Below are 20,585 nucleotides of genomic sequence, written 5' to 3'. Positions count from 1 at the left end.
GAACAACACACCGTATTGTCATCGTTCTTCAAAATGACTGCTTGATACCAATAACTTAAGAAAGTCGAACTTATTTCGCCCTTGTGTTTTTATTGGTAGAGGTGAAATAGAGCTAGCTGGATGTTTGTTGTTTGTGGACGGGAGGGGGGAGGGGAGAGAGAGAGAGAGAGAGAGAGAGAGAGAGAGAGAGAGAGAGAGAGAGGATAAGGGGCTAAACAACGAGGTCATCAGTCTCCGGAAAAATAATTGAAAGAGCGATGCAATTCGTGTTTTGTATTTCCCTCACGACTGGTGTGTGACGATATATTCGGAAATGTGAGCGTGTAAATGAATTTTCGTTACATAAATGTTCTTCAAAACTCAGGCAATGGTCAGCAGGAACAAGCGACGAAATAAATGGTCGTTTCATATACATATCAGTAAAAATAATCCACAGGAGGTCGCCCGATAAAACTGTTTTTGTATTTGCATTCCGATTAACATATAAATTGCATCCATAGCGAGAGAAAAAATTCGAATAAACGCGAGAAAGCAATCAAATATCTGCAATCATACTAATATTTCTGATGGCGTTAACGGATCTTCATAAACGTTTCACGAAGTGTAGAGCTTCTATGAAGGTAGGTGGTTACACTAATGTAATACTTACTGCATAATATTTCTGTACAGAAACGATTCACTCCACATTCTTCATCATTTATGTCTTACCGTGCACTACGGTAGAAATAAAAGTGCAGTATCAGCTACATTACAACAAAATTTTTAAAATATGGTTCTATTTGTTTCACGAAAGACATCCAATGTTATTCCATAACTTTCACAGTATTTAAGGAACTAGGTTTTGGCGAAAGTAGTGTAATGAGCAGCACAGGGTGGTGGGAATTACGAGTAGTTAAGCACGTTTTATCTAAAGGTATTCGGTATCCAGAAGAAAAAATAAATTGTTTTGGTTGCTCAGTAGCTGTTTTCAATGAACCTTGTAATGTTCTATGAAATATTAATCTCTCGGGCTATGATACTATCTGTTCTCTTCAAACTGAGTCCAGTTTCTCGACATCTATTGATATTGGCTGTTGATTTCCGAACAAAGCTGTGCAAGAGTAGAGTCTGTTTTGCGTAATATCCAGCATCTACGATATCCTTGAGTCTGCGCCAATGGATCAAATGGCTCTGAGCACTATGGGTCTTAACATCTTAGCTCATCTGTGCCCTAGAACTTAGAACTATTTAAACATAACCAACCTAAGGACATGACACACATCCATGTCCGAGGTAGGATTCGAACTTGCGATCCAGACTGAACAACTCGGCCACACTGGCCTGCTAGTCTGTCGCACACAGACCTTCCGTTTTGTCTTATGGAGCGCAAGCCACTATGTGGAGTGGTGAGCCATGATGCAGTGTCCATTTACACAAACGGAACCAAGCCTCCATTTTTTAAACATCGTGGAAATTCCTGAAACAAGCTTGTGTGGGTTGCGCAGTAAGATGTGCACTTTTGGTCAGTACTTGCACACTGAGATATATTTATTGTGTAATGAGAAACTGTATTTAACTATCAATCTATTAGATACTACATCATCAGCGTATTATATTCCTTTCTAATGGATTGTTTTTTGTCTGGTCATACTAAACCAGAAGACACGACTAACGTCTTTGATATTCGAAAACAAAGTCGTGTAACATAAGAAAATCTAAGGTCTCGGTAAGAAATATGTTTTCTTTCTTAATAAATATGTTTCATCAAGAACCAGCACCTGGATCAGTTAATTTATAACGAAATGTGAACTTGATGATTTGGTAGTGATGCAATGACGATTCCCACTGAAGAGACACAATAATTTTTTTTAATTATTTTACATGGACAGTTGTTACGGTTTCCACGACTCTCTCATTTTCTGTTATGGCAAGTGGGAAAACTCACATCATACATGAACTTGAAATACTGATGACTCTGTGTCGAAAGCTGTGCAAAGAAAATATCTCTGTGACCTATTCTGTTTCTTTTGTCTTCTCCTGTTGCTTTCTGATCTGTTGTCCCCGTAGCTTCTGTCCGTAGGGAGTTCGTAAATACGTAAGTTAATTATGATAATAATAGTAATAATAATTACCTCAAAATAGACGTGTCGTATTGTACTTTCCATTTTTTCTGACATTTTACAGCCCATTCTTTGGAAGTGACATTTAATTTGGTTTCATGATCAAAATTAGCCGGCTTGGATGTGATCCGTCTAGCTGCAATTTCTGCTATCTCATTTCTCATGACTATTGATTGTAGTAATTCTACAGAACCATCTTGATGTATTACGTACGAGGTCCTATTCGCCAGTGCGAACATGATTGGCGCACTTGAGAAATCTAAAACTCACGGTCGCAGAATAATTAAGCATGACCGCTACTTCGAAATCGTAGTATTTTGTGATTTCGTGTTCGAAATATTTGGTTTGAAACTTCGGTGTAACGCATGTCATGAAAACGCTTTACAGCATAAGATGATAAGTAGGACGGCTAAAGCAAATGAGTTCCTATCATGATATCGTAGTGATCAACAGCAATTCTACATTGAGTATTCTAATGAAAATGATAGAAAACGTGAGTTGGAAAATCGATTAGAGATCAGTAGACACAGAAGCGGATTAGTCTCTGGAAGCCACTGACAAGTTTATTAATAGCTTGTGGAGTAGTGCAGTAAACAGACATTGGAGCGCAATGAAAAATCGAGTTTTTACAGAACTAGAGGTCATTTTAAGTACAGTAAAGACAGAGGGAAAATAAAAAGAGGTCGAGAGCTAACAAAGTGATGTCCTATGCATGCAATGGATAGCCAGTGAGATGCTGTTAATTCGTGATCACCGCGTAGCAAATTGTGATGCATGGTGTTAAAAGCTCAACATCTAGCGTGGTCGGCGTTAAAGGTTTATGCCCACATTGGGTGGTGATCAGTAACGATGATGGCCCTCAGAACCAGTGTACAGCAACAGAACAATCGGACAGCCCCTGGCCCAGGCTCGAACACGCCATCCACTAGGAAAGTGGTCACCACATGACAGGTGACCCAGCGGTGTGAAGGTGCCAAGTCGTCTGCACACAGCTCCCAGCTCAGCCAATCACCTGCTACTACAGAAGATGATGTCTGGGGAAGGTGATTGGATGCTTTGTGTAGCACCGCAGTGATCTTCTCCTCGATGTTAGCAATCGATGGAGACGATAGTGTTCGGCATCACATACACACACCGTTACTGTGATGTATTGAAAGAGCAGGTGAGCATGTGAGAGCGTTTGAGGACGAGGGCATGATTGGAAGAGATATTTATGAGGATATTCCGGTCACAAATCCTCTGACAATAGCACCCCTAACCCGGAATAGGTTGTTGCAGCCTAGTGTCGCCGTTAGGTGGTGGGGACTTCATTTGCTCAGCTTTTCTTGTTTAGTCGGCTCCTGCATGCGCCAAGCAGGAACTATAATATTGCACAAATTCACCTTTCAGCAACACTGGGCAGCTCCTTATGCTTATTCGGCCTCCTAAAAACTCCCTCTTTCGTTCCGAACACACCTTCTTGTGAAACTCTGTCGGGGTTTTAGACTAACGCTTGCTTCCCACTGCATGACGTCGTTTTGCTGATTGTCGCTAGAGCAGTCCATCTCACCCGGCAGTGCCGTGGTGCAACAATATATTGCTTGTAGATGAAATCAGTATGAAGTGAAAGTAAGTGTAACAGGAACGGAAGAAACGAATGTTTCAATCTATGATGTCTATGTAAGATCACTATGCTCATTCTAGAGGAATGAGCAGGTTGCGAGAAGGTGGCATGATTACATCGAGTGTATATGTGATACTTAAAAGCTGCCTTTTCTTATAAACAAGGCAGATAATGGATTTCGTATACAGGTGAGTCACCTAACGTTACCGCTAGGTATATTTCGAAAACCGCATCAAATACTGATGAATCGATTCCACAGACCGAACGTGAGGAGAGGGGCTAGTGTAATTGGTTAATACAAACCATAAACAAATGCACGGAAGTATGTTTTTTAACACAAACCTACGTTTTTTTAAATGGAACCCCGTTAGTTTTGTTAGCACATCTGATCATATAAACAAATACGTAATCAGTGCCGTTTGTTGCATTGTAAAATGTTAATTACATCCGGAGATATTGTAACCTAAAGTTGACGCTTGAGTACCACTCCTCCGTTGTTCGATCGTGTGTATCGGAGAGCACCGAATTACGTATGGATCCAAAGGGAACGGGGATGGACCTTAGGTACAGAAGAGACTGGAACAGCACATTACGTCCACATGCTAACACCTTTTAATTGGTCATTTTCACTGACGCACATGTATATTACCATGAGGGGTGAGGTAAATGTACACACGTGATTTCCGTTTTCAATTACGAAGCGGAATGGAGTGTGTCCCACTGGAAACGCGTCGACGTATGTGGTATCAGCATGATGGTGCACCTGCACATTCCGCAATTAACACTAGGCTGACCCTTGACAGGACGTTCGACGGGCGTTTCATAGGACGTGGAGGACGCATAAATTGGCCAGCCCGTTCTTCTGATCTTACACCTCTGGACTTCTTTCTGTGGGGTACGTTAAAGGAGAATGTGTACCGTGATGTGCCTACAACCCCAGAGGATATGAAACAACGTATTGTGGCAGCCAGCGGCAACATTACACCAGATGTACTGCGTCGTTTACGAAATTCATTACGCCAGAGATTGCAATTGTGTGCAGCAAATGATGGCCACTACATTGAACATCTATTGGCCTGACATGTCGGGACACACTCTATTCCACTCCGTAATTGAAAACGGAAACCACGTGTGTACGTGTACCTCACCCCTCATGGTAATGTACACGTGCGTCAGTGAAAAAGACCAATAAGAAAGTATTAGCATGTGGACGTAATGTGCTGTTCCAGTCTCTTCTGTACCTAAGGTCCATCACCGTTCCATTTGGATCCATACGTAATCCGGTGCTCTCCGATACACACGATCGAACAGCGGAGGAGTGGTACTCAAGCGTCAACTTTAGGTTACAATATCTCCGGATGTAATTAACATTTTACAATGCAACAAACGGCACTGATTATGTATTTGTTTATATGTTCAGATGTGCTAACAAAACTAACGGGGTTCCATTAAAAAAACGTAGGTTTGTGTTAAAAAACATACTTCCGTGCATTTTTTCATGGTTTACACTAGCCCCTCTCCTCACGTTCCGTGTGTGGAATCGGTTCGTCAGTATTTGATGTGGTTTACGAAATATATCCAGCGGTAATGTTAGGTGACTCACCCTGTATATGTGCGCTCCATTTCAAGTAGGAGCATGGTGCCAGTTAAAGCAGCAGGTGATACAGTATCAGCTTCCTACATACAAGTAAAAACATTCGTTTTTCAAGGACAAGTTCAGTAATGTATGATTTGAAATAAATCGTGATACTGCAGTGCTAAATCTATTGCTTGGCTCATTCCCAGACAAGTCATCGTTGTGAAATGTCGTTGACTGGAAAAAATTGTCTTTATTGATGAGTCCTGTTTGGAACTCAGCCCCGATGACAAGAAAAGATGTGTCTGGAGACTCCCTGGACATTGGAGTGAAATCAAGCTGACTGTAGCCTGCCGTACTGCTATATAACCAGAAGTGATGGTCCGGAGTGCCAATTCCTTTCATAGCAGGACAAATGTACTCAGTATTAAGAAAGCAGTCATAATCACGATTTTTTATTTATTTAGTGCCGACCGGATTCAGCCCATCGCAGGGGCCGTCTTCACGGTGAACATATGGTCGACTGCTGGCGACGTCACGTCTACCGAGGTGTGACAGGAGACTGTGAAACCGGTCGGCACTAAATAAATGAAAAATCACGATTAAGACTGTTTTCTTAGTACTGAATTAACTTATAGCAGTTGCTGATTCTCAGTAATCATATTGTCCAAACATGTAAGAACAAAATTAGTTGTCAACCGTGGCGCCTTTACAGAACAGCGGTACGTCGACGACATTCTACGCTCCTTTTTGTTGCCCTTCATGGCAAGCCATCGTGGGTCCACATTGCAGCAAGATAATTCCCACCCACACCCGGCGAGTCTCCTTCCTGTGTTCGTGCTTGCCGAATCCTACGTTGGCTCTACCGCGAAAGGCAAAGGTCCCGAGTTCGAGTCTCGGCCCGGCACACAGTTTTAATCTGCCAGGAAGTTTCATAACAGCGCACACTCCGCTGCAGAGTGAGAATCTCATTCTGGAAACATCCCCCAGGCTGTGACTAAGCCATGTCTCCGCAATATCCTTTCATCAGGAGTGCTAGTTCTGCAAGGTTCGCAGGAGAGCTTCTGTAAAATTTGTAAGGTAGGAGACGAGGTACTGGCAGAAGTAAAGCTGTGAGGCCGTGGCGTGAGTCGTGCTTGGGTAGCTTAGATGGTAGAGCACTTGCCCGCGAAAGGCAAAGGTCCCGAGTTCGAGTCTCGGCCCGGCACAAAGTTTTAATCTGCCAGTAAGTTTCAGCTCCCACATGCTCCAACAATGCATAGAGACCGCCAGCGGGCATGGCTTATTGCACTGCGTGGAGACTTGCTTGCTGATCCGCTCCAACCGACCGACTCATTGACAAAATTTAAAACAAGTTGTCAGTGGAAATGACACCAACTACACACACACAGTTTGACAAAAGCTTGCACGAAGACTTGAAAGACACTCAGCGGCAGCTGTGCAATCACGAACACAAATCGGAATCGATACACACACAAAGCCAACCCATAAACGATCGATGAGCCAATTCACGTAGTCCAATGATCCACGAAGACCGTCCCTGGCTCAAGTGATGCATGGCGGCAACGATCGGGCGAGCCATGGACATCCAGGCATCATTGCTGCTCCAACCCGACAGAACTAGTGCCGCGTTCCAACTCCACGACTGCCCGGTCCGAACTACCCTCCTGTCGCGTTCCAACTGACCTCCTACGACACACGACAACCGGGAAGTAAAGGCAGTGCAGAAAAGATAACACTTGAGGGCTATATCCATAGGTGCTGCTGTTGCCACTGACGGGCAGACGAAGCAGGAACTCAGTGACATCGAAAATTGAAACTAACATAAAGAGATGGCAACACGAAAAAAAGATGATGTAAAGTAAGAGAATGCAATAGCGCGATCCACGCACGGCTAAGACACCTCAGGAGGACATGCAACAAATCTGTGGAACAATGAAGCCAAATAACAGCTCGCCTAATTGCCAGAGGTGGACCAGAGTGTTATTGACTTGTTCAGTTTCTGAAGCCCTTCCTCTTCAACAAATCACCAAATTTTTCTGAAATTTGTTTGTACATGTGCATCACATCTACCGATTTCCGTCACATTCGGATGTTTCCTTCGTGATGCGTCGATTTCTTTCTTTCCCTCTTGGAGTGTATTTAACCGGCTCACATTAAATAATCACAGTGTCTCAATGGTAAGATACTCTACCGCTTGAAACCATCTAGAAACTATATCTCAAGGTCACACGGTACCTTACTGAACTGTCTGCAAAATCCACCACACAGATATCCTCTACCACTCTTTTAAAATACAAGTTAAACAATGAGCACCTCATTTGCTGTAAACGATTTCAAGAGTCTTTTCATAAGCTTGAATTGCTTCTGTAACATATTTTACTTCTTACTTTTATACAAACAATTTCTCAAAACATTTGACTTTCATTTCTCAACTTCCCTTATTGGCAATGGTATCAGTATGATAATTACGAACAATAAATATTATGTACAAAAATACTTTCGTATCTTTCTAAAAGCGTTCGTTTATTTTAGTTTTTACTTTCTTGCTGAAACTATCGTGGTCGTCACAAGACTTTCGCATGGCATCGAAACTCTCTCTGCCATCTGATAGGACGCTATGATATTAATTTTATACATTTCGCGCAATATCTCACGAAGGAACTATGTTTTCTCCAGCACCAAGACGTCTAAAACCGGGGTCTGGCAATTGATATATTAAGAAAGAATACATCTTGTTCTGTAAGAAATGAGGCGTAGAAGAAATGGCTTTGCGTGACAACTAAATAACTGAAAATCTCCAAAATACGTATTAGCATTGTCTTCAAAATTTTTACGATTTCGTGAACGGAAACTTGATAGGAGTGCGATATTTGAGATATGCATCAGTTCGTAGCAGCTTCCCACTAAATAGTGAACGCTACCCAAGTAGTCCCATACAATGAGATAATGTCTATAGTGTTAAAACAGACACTTCTTATTTCCGTATTTTTTAATTTAAATTTTTTGGTGCTTATTCCTATAATGAGTACGAATAAATGTGGCGCTGTTGGATCTCGTAATAAGTCGCCGGGATACGTCGCAACTCTGTCAGTATTGTGTATTGTGGGAGCGCACTAGTAGGTTGCTATTGATGTGCCCATGTATGTGAAACAATGTTTAGAGCATGTAGACCAGTAGACGTCTTCTCTGGAGAACTGTGACGGCCTTGATCAGTAAGAAGGTGGTCCTTCACGTAGTGTAGATGATCCTTGGTTCTGTAACTTGTACGTCATGAGAAAGCCCGAGCACACATTGTACACTTAATCGGGTCAAAACCTGCTAGACTGAGCTTTCCGAGAGGGAACGCTTCGCTCCCCTCACTTTCATCCTATAGTTCACGTAGGGCACACACGGTGTCTCCTGATAACAGATCCGACCTAGATTTGTTTATAACCTTCGCACTGGAATTACTTAGTATGACACAAAATGGACGTCTTTTGCAGTATTTCCAATCTCGTGACACCAGAAGAGGTACAGCAGAATCCGTAAGTGCATGTTGCCTCTATTTCGATTACCCGTTGACTTACGAGTACATAACGCTTGCTAAAACAGTTATTCATAAAAATAATTTATTTTTCAGCACAATCGCAACAATTTCAATACGAGATTAGGTATCTCTGCCGCCACCGGCCCTTTAAAAATTCGAGGTAAGTTAGGTACATTACATCACAATAAAAATACGGGGAAAACTTTAACATATACTACGAGAAACCACATTGTCACTGAATAAACAGGAGGAGCGTCCTGTGTGTGACAGTTAATACCCTGATGGGCTAATTAACTGCTCATGTGTTACTGACATCGGTCTCGGAAACTGACATACTGCCGGGAGAGCGCTGTGGTGACCACATGGCTCTCCATAATCTCATCCAGTGACGCCTATGAGCTGAGGACAAAACGGTAGCCGGTCAGTACCATTCGGCCTTCATGGCTTGTTCGGGAGGAGTTTAGTTCTAATGTTATTGACATATTTCCATAGAATTTAAAAGAGCATACACTACAGCTTCCAATCAAATATGTATAAATTACGTTACAAAGACGACAAACAGCGCGTTCTATAGCACTGTTGTAATACATCTCTGACAAGTAGGTAAATCACGTAAAATGGTATGACAATACGCCAATAAGCAAACTGTACTTATATTTTAAATAAAACCAAAAAATTGGAAATATATTCAATAAGAAGTACCTTTTACATAAACATTGCTGTTAAAATGAAGCATTGTAGATGTGAAGGCACTTCTATGATGCAGAGGATTCTGTTTCCGACCAGAAGAGGGCACCAAATTCTGCCGTCCTGCTCGCAGCATGCAGACTCATATACACTCCTGGAAATTGAAATAAGAACACCGTGAATTCATTGTCCCAGGAAGGGGAAACTTTATTGACACATTCCTGGGGTCAGATACATCACATGATCACACTGACAGAACCACAGGCACATAGACACAGGCAACAGAGCATGCACAATGTCGGCACTAGTACAGTGTATATCCACCTTTCGCAGCAATGCAGGCTGCTATTCTCCCATGGAGACGATCGTAGAGATGCTGGATGTAGTCCTGTGGAACGGCTTGCCATGCCATTTCCACCTGGCGCCTCAGTTGGACCAGCGTTCGTGCTGGACGTGCAGACCGCGTGAGACGACGCTTCATCCAGTCCCAAACATGCTCACTGGGGGACAGATCCGGAGATCTTGCTGGCCAGGGTAGTTGACTTACACCTTCTAGAGCACGTTGGGTGGCACGGGATAGATGCGGACGTGCATTGTCCTGTTGGAACAGCAAGTTCCCTTGCCGGTCTAGGAATGGTAGAACGATGGGTTCGATGACGGTTTGGATGTACCGTGCACTATTCAGTGTCCCCTCGACGATCACCAGTGGTGTACGGCCAGTGTAGGAGATCGCTCCCCACACCATGATGCCGGGTGTTGGCCCTGTGTGCCTCGGTCGTATGCAGTCCTGATTGTGGCGCTCACCTGCACGGCGCCAAACACGGATACGACCATCATTGGCACCAAGGCAGAAGCGACTCTCATCGCTGAAGACGACACGTCTCCATTCGTCCCTCCATTCACGCCTGTCGCGACACCACTGGAGACGGGCTGCACGATGTTGGGGCGTGAGCGGAAGACGGCCTAACGGTGTGCGGGACCGTAGCCCAGCTTCATGGAGACGGATGCGAATGGTCCTCGCCGATACCCCAGGAGCAACAGTGTCCCTAATTTGCTGGGAAGTGGCGGTGTGGTCCCCTACGGCACTGCGTAGGATCCTACGGTCTTGTCGTGCATCCGTGCGTCGCTGCGGACCGGTCCCAGGTCGACGGGCACGTGCACCTTCCGCCGACCACTGGTGACAACATCGATGTACTGTGGAGACCTCACGCCCCACGTGTTGAGCAATTCGGCTGTACGTCCACCCGGCTTCCCGCATGCCCACTATACGCCCTCGCTCAAAGTCCGGCAACTGCACATACGGTTCACGTCCACGCTGTCGCGGCATGCTACCAGTGTTAAAGACTGCGATGGAGCTCCGTATGCCACGGCAAACTGGCTGACACTGACGGCGGCGGTGCACAAATGCTGCGCAGCTAGCGCCATTCGACGGCCAACACCGCGGTTCCTGGTGTGTCCGCTGTGCCGTGCGTGTGATCATTGCTTGTACAGCCCTCTCGCAATTTCCGGAGCAAGTGTGGTGGGTCTGACACACCTGTGTCAATGTGTTCTTTTTTCCATTTCCAGGAGTGTACTTGTCGAAAGCACACAGCTCCGATCTCGTTCAGACCACATGCGTAACTAGCAGGGAGCTGACAATATGCGGTAGGGGAACTCGATCCGTTGTGCACTCGCAGTGTTTATACGCAGCTGCGGACGACAGGTGAACTGAAATATTTTTATAAAAATTCGTCAGACTTATTCAAATATACACTCCTCTGTAACTCATTGTGATCGTTTAACAATTTATCCAGGTCCTTTCGTTTAGCACTATAAATGTTTAATTCCCTGAGAGTATTCAAGTGTATTTCTTGTCAAGTTGTATGCAGTATTTTTAAATTGTCGCTCTTGTTGATAATAGCATGTTTTCTTTACTATGGTGAAGCCAGAATACTGATTTATTGGTTTCGTACGTCTTTTGCTTGAACGAATTTCAAAGGACCCACCAGTTTGCCCTATATAATCCTTCTTCTAGTTCTAGCACGTAATTTTACAGGTTCTAATTCCTGATAACTTATCTGTTGTGAGTATAACATTATGCCGTAGCAATAATTTTAAATACCTGGTTGTCTGAAGAAACGCTCATATGGTATTTTTCCGCAAAACACGTTCAGATCCATTGTGCCTCATTACAACTATTTTCACTTTACCAACTTAGATTCCATCAGGAAGTGTTTTGCACAGTGACCGTAAACGATAAGGAAGGAGAAACACACAGCAGTCGGTCGCGATCCCGTTAGCTTTTATTGTTCTTGCAAATCTAGATTTCGACTATGAGTAACCTTCTTCATTGCATTTTAGTTATATTTCAACAGATTCACGGCATCTCATGGCACCGTATGTTCTTACAGGTGTACGGCAGAAGGACATTGAAGTCTCAATGTCCTTCTGCCTATACACCTGTAAGAACATATTTTCTCTTTGTCCTCAGCGATATTATTCTATTGAGATTACTTGATTTTATTGTAAATTTCTGTTACAATTTCTGGACCTCAAGTAGTTAGCCATTAGCCCATGTGGGATTGTAACTCTTATATAGAGGACGCTTCACAAGTTTGTTCATTAACAGTGTGGTTTCCTCGGTGTTTGGTGTGAAGCACAGTATTCTCCTCAGGGTGTGACTGAACTTTATCTTACTGCAGGCCTATCTTAAATTTTACGTCTACCTTCTGTTTTAACTTTTTAATTTGTTTCTCATGCAGATTTGAAAGAAATCAACGCCAAAAACAACGTTTCAGGTTGAAAGTTGGATGTTACATTTGCAGCTTTCAGTATCAAATTTTTTGGTATATTAGTTACTTCAAGTATACTGGAAAGACTCAGTTGCGTACATAGCTACCGATTGGGACCAATATATCTTATCTTTGTGGTATTCTGTACAATCTTCAAGAAGAATTTGTGTTCCGGAGCAATCAAGTCACAGCTCACCTCGTGGCAAGCCCTGTATACGGTGTTTGAAGACACAGTTTGCCTTCCAGCGAGCTTAGAGTGAGAGTCTTACTTTGCAGACAGATGGAGCGGTTGGCTGTTTACGGCACAAGTGGTGGTTGGAGGCACTTTGACGGGGGGCAAGAGTAGCACATTGTAATATAAGTTTGCTATTTATAATAAATCATATAATTAATGCATAATAATTTTTTTATTCGCGTCACTAAATCAACGGCAGACAGTTTCAATGAACCCTTCCTGACTTGGAAGTGCGTCTTCCATGTAGGAACTGACCTTTGTGCATTTATGAGGAGCTGATAAAAAATTTATTTATTATAAATTCATCAGAAAGGCGGAACATTTAATTAAGCTACACTTCCTACAAATGAGTTCTTGTGAATGGGTGGCGAAATGGATAGACTTCGCTTTCATCTATTTTCTTCCATTCTGGTACTCAGTGCAACCCGTGTTTTCTGAGCATTAACATTACACGTGATTTCGTGGTTTAGCTACTTTTGGCGACAATTATGTGAATTTATTTTGGAATATTCTTTTAAACCAGTTTTTCATTGCTGTCTTTTTCTCATTTAGAACTGTTTGTACAACTTCAACTTATTAGTCAGTAAACAATAATTCAGTTCAGAGACTATTGTTAGCTTTCACAAATAGTAGAATCTTTCTGGTATTCTTATCACAGTTATTATCAAAACTAGAGTCGACCAGTGTGAACATTTTTCTTCGTATTTCTATGCATGCTTTTTCAGTCCAAGAGGTAGATGGTAGAAAAGACGTACTATTAAGACTCTCAGCAGATTAGCCTACAGAGAGTGCGATTATGTAATGATCCTTATTTGTAAGACATCGAAGCAAGCTGCACTCCACGTGACTGTAGTCGTTATTTTACACGTTTCCATACAAAGTGAGATATTGGTACCACTTCTAGCTTACGTAGATTTAGTTGTGTTTTGCTATTTCCGTTATTATCGTTGCAGTAAGGATGCGCTCACAGTCTAACGAATATTCTATAATTTTACAGTCAGATTGCACTACTAGTTTGATTTTGATTCATTGTTCCAGACATTCTATTTGAGAGGGCGCTTTTTTAATTCAGGACATGTCCAGACTTACTTTCGTGAATAATGCTATTTCAAATCATCGCAAGAATCTTAGAAGTTATATATATCAACGTCGATGCAGAGATAGAGATAGACTAAGTATGTGAGGCTATTGAACGTACAATTCAGTATGTAAATGAAGGTGAAAATGTGTCATGGATCCGTATAGAGTAAGTATGTGAGGCTATTGAACGTACAATTCAGTATGTAAATGAAAGTGAAAATGTGTCATGGATCCGTGAAACGCTGTTGTACGGGAAAGATTAGAAAACGCAGTTATGGGGAATATGGGCTTGGCAGTAGGAGGAAGTGAGGAGAAAAATTAAATTGTGCAGTACATTTCAGCTATTAATAGTGAATACGAATGAAAAGAAATAGGAAGAAGTAAACTACTACGATAACGTCTTCTAACAACCCTACCACAGCAAAGGTCAAATATTAATTATGATTGTAGTGTTGCTCACGCTGCTAAATATTGCATTTTCGGGCAACAACAAAGTTATATTATGTGGTAGGTGTCATTAGAGCACAGCTAATAAAGTCATTTCTTGAAATAATGGATAAACTAGGGACTCATCTTTTCGTGGTACACACTGGACTCGCATTCGGGAGGACAACGGTTCAATCCCGTCTCCAGCCATCCTGATTTAGGTTTTCCGTGATTTCCCTAAATCGTTTAAGGCAAATGCCGGGGTGGTTCCTTTGAAAGGGCACGGCCGATTTCCTTCCCCATCCTTCCCCACCCGAGCTTGTGCTCCGTCTCTAATGACCTCGTTGTCGACGGGACGTTAAAAATACTAACCAAACCTAACCTCTTCGTGGTACAATTGGTTCAATTGGCTCTGAGCACTATGCGACATAACTTCTGAGGTCATCAGTAGCCTAGAACTTAGAACTAATTAAACCTAACTAACCTAAGGACATCACACACATCCATGCACGAGGCAGGATTCGAACCTGCGACCGTAGCGCATCTTTTCGTGTTTCCCACGCTGGTCTCGTTGTGAACTCATGGCTCAATCATCGAAAATCTAGGTAGTGATGATTCCAAGCTCGGATGCAAAGAGGCCTAGGTTTTATTCTGTGATATTCAAAAGTTATATAGATGTGTTTCATAAACCATTCTTGAAGATTAAACTTTTGCAAGTTAGAACAATGGTGATGTAAAAAAGTAATCAGGACTCCGAATTTAAGTTACAGTTCTTTTTTATTACTTTTGTTGCAATATCACGTAACTCGTTCCAAAACATCACTTCACAATATAAAACAAACTTGAAAATATCTTCCCCACTGTTAAAGTTCATATTTCATAAACTGACTACAATTTGCGTCTTTTTAACATGACGACCAAAGCTTGACTCTCTAATAACCGCTTACGCGCGCAAAAATCAGAGTTACAAGTACGCCAAAGATCATAGTGACAAAAGAAAGAATACACATAAGAATAATATCATTGCAATATATACATATCGATGTATCGAAGTACCTCTACATTAATGAAATCAAATCTGAATGTTGTCACAGAAATATGTTAACTATTTTACAGAAACACAGTAGAATATTGCTGGTATCGAGAGGTTGAGGTGAGGTGCCGTAATGGTTACGTAATTCAAGTACCATTACAGTCTGCAGACACGGGAGGTTTGCAGATGATCAGAGATTCCCAAGTCTGATGCGTGGGACACAGAAGTACAGAGGAATGACGAGGCACATTTTCGGAATTTCTATATTCTGTGGCGGAATTCGCAATCTACAAGTTCGTTTGCGCAATTTACAAATCCGGAGACGCTGCATCAGACATTTGGAGAAGTATCATTCACACAATCCAGAAGATAGCAAGAGCAGATACTTGCGAGAACTATAGTGCAATCAGCTTGAAATCTCACGTATCGTAATTGCTGACAAAAAAAATAGACAGAAGCATGGAGAGAAAACCGTGATTTGTTACATGACTATAATTAGGTCTCTAGGAAAGGTAGTTGCGCAAGAGTCGAATAAGAAGAGGCGTAGTGTGAAATCGTGCAAGATGTTCGACAGTCTCAAGGAAATTTATGGACACAAGAGGAATGGAGTTACGAAACTAAGTGCTCCAATTCAAAAGGGTATAAGACAGGTGTATAGTATTTCGATGAATTTTTCAATGTACTGTTTATACAGGAAAGCCAACCACGGAAGTAAAAGAAAAGCTGAGGAGTGGGATTACAGCTCAGGGTGAAGGGCTATCACCGATAAAAATCGGTTACGAAATTGCCATTCTCAATGAAAATGAAGAAGAATTACAGGGCATGTTGAATGAAATTAACTGTATAATGAGCTCATACTCTGAACTGGCAGTAAACTGAAGAAAGAGGAAAGAAATGAGGAGTAGTAGAAATGATGTTAACGATAAAAATAACATCAGAACTTGGGAAAACGGAGTAGACGAAGCAGGGGAAGCAAATTAGCATGTGACGAACGAAGCAAGCAGGACTCATAGAGCAGGCAAGCACAGGCAAAAAGGCTACACCTGGCCAAGAGAATTCTGTTGTCATCATACAAAGCCTTAATTTGTGGAAGAATTTTAAAATAATGTAGTTTGGAGCAGAGTCTTGTATGGCAGTGGATTATGAACTGTGGGGAGACCGGAAAAGAAGAGATTCGAAGCGTTTGAGATACGGTGCTAAAGAAGGATGTAGAAAATCTGGTGGACCGATAAGATAAGAAATAAGGGGGATCTCAGCAGAATTGGCGAGGAGCACTACGTATGTAGAGCACTGACAAGACTGATTTGTATTGGGTAGTACCATTCCAGTGACGGGACTGATGGCCGCGAAAAAAAGGTCAAAAGAGGGTTGTTTACAGCGTAAATTGGTTGTTTCTGATTGAAAGGTTTATGAATGTGCCAGGAAATAAATTATTTTCAGAACACCCAGCACTGCCAGCTCCAAAACTACTGAAATGTCTATTTCGAAAGTAGACAAAAACTTCAGTACTGCAAAAAAAAAAACGTGATTTTTGCAACCACATAAAGAATCTACACAAAATGAATGTGACTAATGAACAACATGAAATATGTTAAGAACAATGTAAAATGGAATACGAACTTCTCACAACTGTTATCTGAGTTATATGTCAAAGAGGTGATGGATGGAGAAAACTGTAATATTATTTCGGATATAAAAACAGGGGATGGCAATACCATATGGTCTTCTCCTCCTTGCTGAAAGTAAGTGAAGGTAAATTTAGAAGCATCTGAGGCCTGTCTGACACAAAATAACTTTGAAGAATCTATAAAATATGCAGAAGAACAGGATCAATGACAATAATGAAACGCTAAATCTTAAGAGTGACATTTGTACTAATAGTAATAGCCTTCATTAGTCTAAAAAGAAATAAGATTTTCTTAATTCATAGAAGACTGTACATGGATTACAAAGACCAAGAGCGACCAGTGTACATGAACAATATAGGCTGTAATTTGTCTGAAATACCGACTGACTACCGTCAGTGCCCTCATGTTTTGTAGTTTGGGTATCATTGCAACAGGTAACTCATTTATGATGGTAATGCATCGGCACAAAGACGATGCCAAGCAACGTTACCGACACTGTGGACAAGCTCTCCTAAAGGAAAAGACAGCACCTGGAAGTAACACTCGTGTTTCCCATTTGCAAGGCTGCCATATGCTAAAGAAAGAGCATCTGAATCTACGTTCTTAAAAACATTGTAAAGCCTGTGGTAGAATGTACTTTTTTTTGTACCAAACATTACGGTTTTTTCCCGGAGGGAGTGTGGAAAGATTAATTATTTGTATGGTTCTGTTGGAGCTATTATTAGCCTAATTGCACGTATCTAGATGATAGCTACGTGATAGGTATCCAGGGGAACAAGACTAAGTTCTGCGATGAAAAACCGTTCTTAAAATCTTTTAAATAAAGTTTAAAGGAGACATGCGAAATGTTTCTTCAAATGTCTGCAAATTCATATATTTCAATATGTCTGTATGTTTCTGTAAGCGTACGTTGACAGCTGGAACGTATCAGAGGAATTTCATTATGTGTACAATCTCCGAACTTGGTTTTTATTTATTACTCACCAGCAGATTTCTGTTTGGAACTATATGTGTTACAGGAAGCACATTCACATGTACTGGTATATGAAGCAGTGGAAACAAAGTTGCGTAACACATACATATTAAAAAAATCATGTGCATATATATGTATAAGTGTGTATTTATGTATGTGTGTGTTCATCATATCTTTTCCTAAGCCATTGGACCTATCATAGTTCAGGAGGTGTGACATCATCAGAAATGAGAAGCGAGAAAAACTGCGGCAACGTGCGTGACTTTTATTACTTATTTGCTAATAACTCTATTCGAAATAGAGTGTGTACTGAGCTGCATCAAATAAAATTTTCATAAGCTCTGAACGGTTTACGTCAGGACGTCCAAACTGAACCACTGGCCGCGGGGCATGATGGGAATTAGTATGTGCACGCATGGTTTTGTTTAGCGACGAAGCCTACTTTCATTTGGATGGGTCCGTCAATAAGCAAAATTGGCGCATTTGGGGGACTGAGAACCCGCATTCTGTTATCGAGAAGTCTCTGCAAACTCAACGGGTGACTGTGTTCTGTGCAATGTTCCGTCACGGAATAAACGGATCGTTATTCTTTGTGTAACGGTGACTACCGAACGGTACGTGAAGGTTTTGGTAGATGATTTCATCACCATTATCCTAAGTGACACTGGTTCATGGGGGACGCACCCCAGCGAAGCAGGAGAGCACTTCGGGGACCGCATTCTGAACCTGGGGCATCCAAATGCCACTGGCATGGGCCTCGATTTAAAGCGGGTCATGCAGAGTTTCTCTAATGGTCTGCGCTACATAATCGCCGATGATGCCAGGCATATCGAATATGTCGTAAGCTAAATGCGAATGTCTGAAATGACGTTTACATGATGAATAAAGTGTGTGTACGCCGTATTTTTTAGTACGTCTTTTTTCATATAGTTCAATAAATTATTGTCATCCTGTATGTCGCTGAATATACCTACAAAATTATATCATTGCACGCCACTCAGATCGAAAGATTGACGTCAGAGACAGTGAGTTTGCTCAAAATATGCCGCCTCATGTATGAAATTTTAAGACATTTATCCCTGACTACAAAGACACTCCTACATTAGAATCAAATTAAGTAAACCTCGGACACCTCGAAGCGCCTTTGACAGCTTTCAACTACGAGTCGCCAAGAGATGTAGCCGAAGCAAATAGCCGTCTTTAGGGCTATGAAGAGGAGTTGCTATAGGGACGCTTACAATATCGCGTTGTAGACAGTCTAACCAGCTGTACTTATAGATTTGTGCATTATGCATATTTCACTGTACGACCTTTGCGCAATTCCAATCTTTTTTCACGATTGCATAGAAATGAAATATTTAAGATATTGCACTATAAACAGTTCTCTTTCTGTTTCGGTTTCTAATAGGAAAGTGGCAAAATTATTATCCGACAATGCTGGATTTGTCAGCTAGCACTTAAAAAAAAATGATGAGCTACGAATCATACAAAAACTAACGTCAATGCGAACACTTCGTGGTATACAAAACTTATCAAAATATCCCGGAAAATTACCCATGCAATTAAATTTATACTGCCGCACGTTATCGAAAAGAAGTAAAAAAGAGATTAATACAGTCTACTTAAGACGGGATTAAAATCTAATGCGAATTTTTGTTTTACAAGTATTTGAATTGCTACCTTTAATGAGCCGTGCCAGTTTCATACTAGATTACAAAATATATTCTAAAAGAATGTACACTCTTTGACATAAAACTCGACCGGCGGCCGACCGCTTCAGAGGCTGAGTCCGGGCCGATCGCGACATGGGACAAAAAAACTGGCCAACTCGCTAATTCTCTAAGTCCGGTTATCTGCACAATCTGGCAACACTGTAGACTGCGGCACTTCCTGGAGGAAAACTTGTCCCAAGATAGAGAGACTCTAGGCTGATTACGCCTGTGGTCTAGCGGTAGCGTGCGTTGTTTCTGTTCATAATGTCAGTGGATCGAGAGCAGCTGGCATAAAATATTTTTATAGCCTCTTCTGTCTGAATGCTGAAGACGTGAATGTAATGGTAGAGCAGATTCAATCTATTTCGCTTTGTGACACACCGATATCAAAATTTTATCTAGTAACGATTTTGCGGCAGATTTCCTGCAGACTGTCCTCCTCTGGACGCCGTATGCGGCAATGCTCCGGGATCCATTTGCTGGCTACTGGCAGCGGCCGTGGCAACAGCAGCGGCGCTGCACTCCCCCGTTCTTTATCGAAAGCGCCTGCTACCGCTCATCGCTTTTGATGATTTAAAACGCTTTATTATTAAATGTTGCTCCACAGAAAATTTCTACAATTTCCATTCACGCTCAAAAGCAACGGAGACAGACGCCCTGATTAGTAGGTGGGTAATCGGCAAGAGCTGAGTATGGTCCGAAATTAATTTTATAGACTGGGACGAAATTAAACCACCTCACTACTTTCGATGAATTTATAAATGCTTCATACCTCGTTTCTTTTCCTTTCAAACTTAATTATTTGTGCAACTTTTGGTCAATGTTTGGATGTTTTCGTCAAGCCAGAGTGAGCGTCTGTGGTGTAAAGTGTATTACAGTTCTTGTTTCATTCCTTATGGTAAGTCTATGCGATAAACTGTGTGAATACCTTGCAATGCATGCTCTGTAGCTGTGCAGGCACACTGCACGTTTGGAGTTCCATGTATGGGTTCATGAAGTATTTATTGTTGATCGGAAGTGATAGTTAAGGTCATCAGATTTAAACGAGAAGAATTTGACGTTTTGAAGGTTTCAGAGAACGGAAAGGAATTGCTAACGCCGGTGTTAGAAAACGTCTACAGTTAAATGCTATTGCAAAAATTTAGAAGATGGGAACTATATTAATGAACATGTGCACTTCATAAACAACCTTCCGACATGTTAGACCTATATGACGAACAAAGCTCAAATTTA

This window comes from Schistocerca cancellata, chromosome 8 (genome assembly GCF_023864275.1).
Source record: "Schistocerca cancellata isolate TAMUIC-IGC-003103 chromosome 8, iqSchCanc2.1, whole genome shotgun sequence".
In the NCBI taxonomy this organism is placed as follows: domain Eukaryota; kingdom Metazoa; phylum Arthropoda; class Insecta; order Orthoptera; family Acrididae; genus Schistocerca; species Schistocerca cancellata.
The sequence above is the reverse complement of the archived record's forward strand: the minus strand, read 5'-3'. Positions refer to the sequence as shown.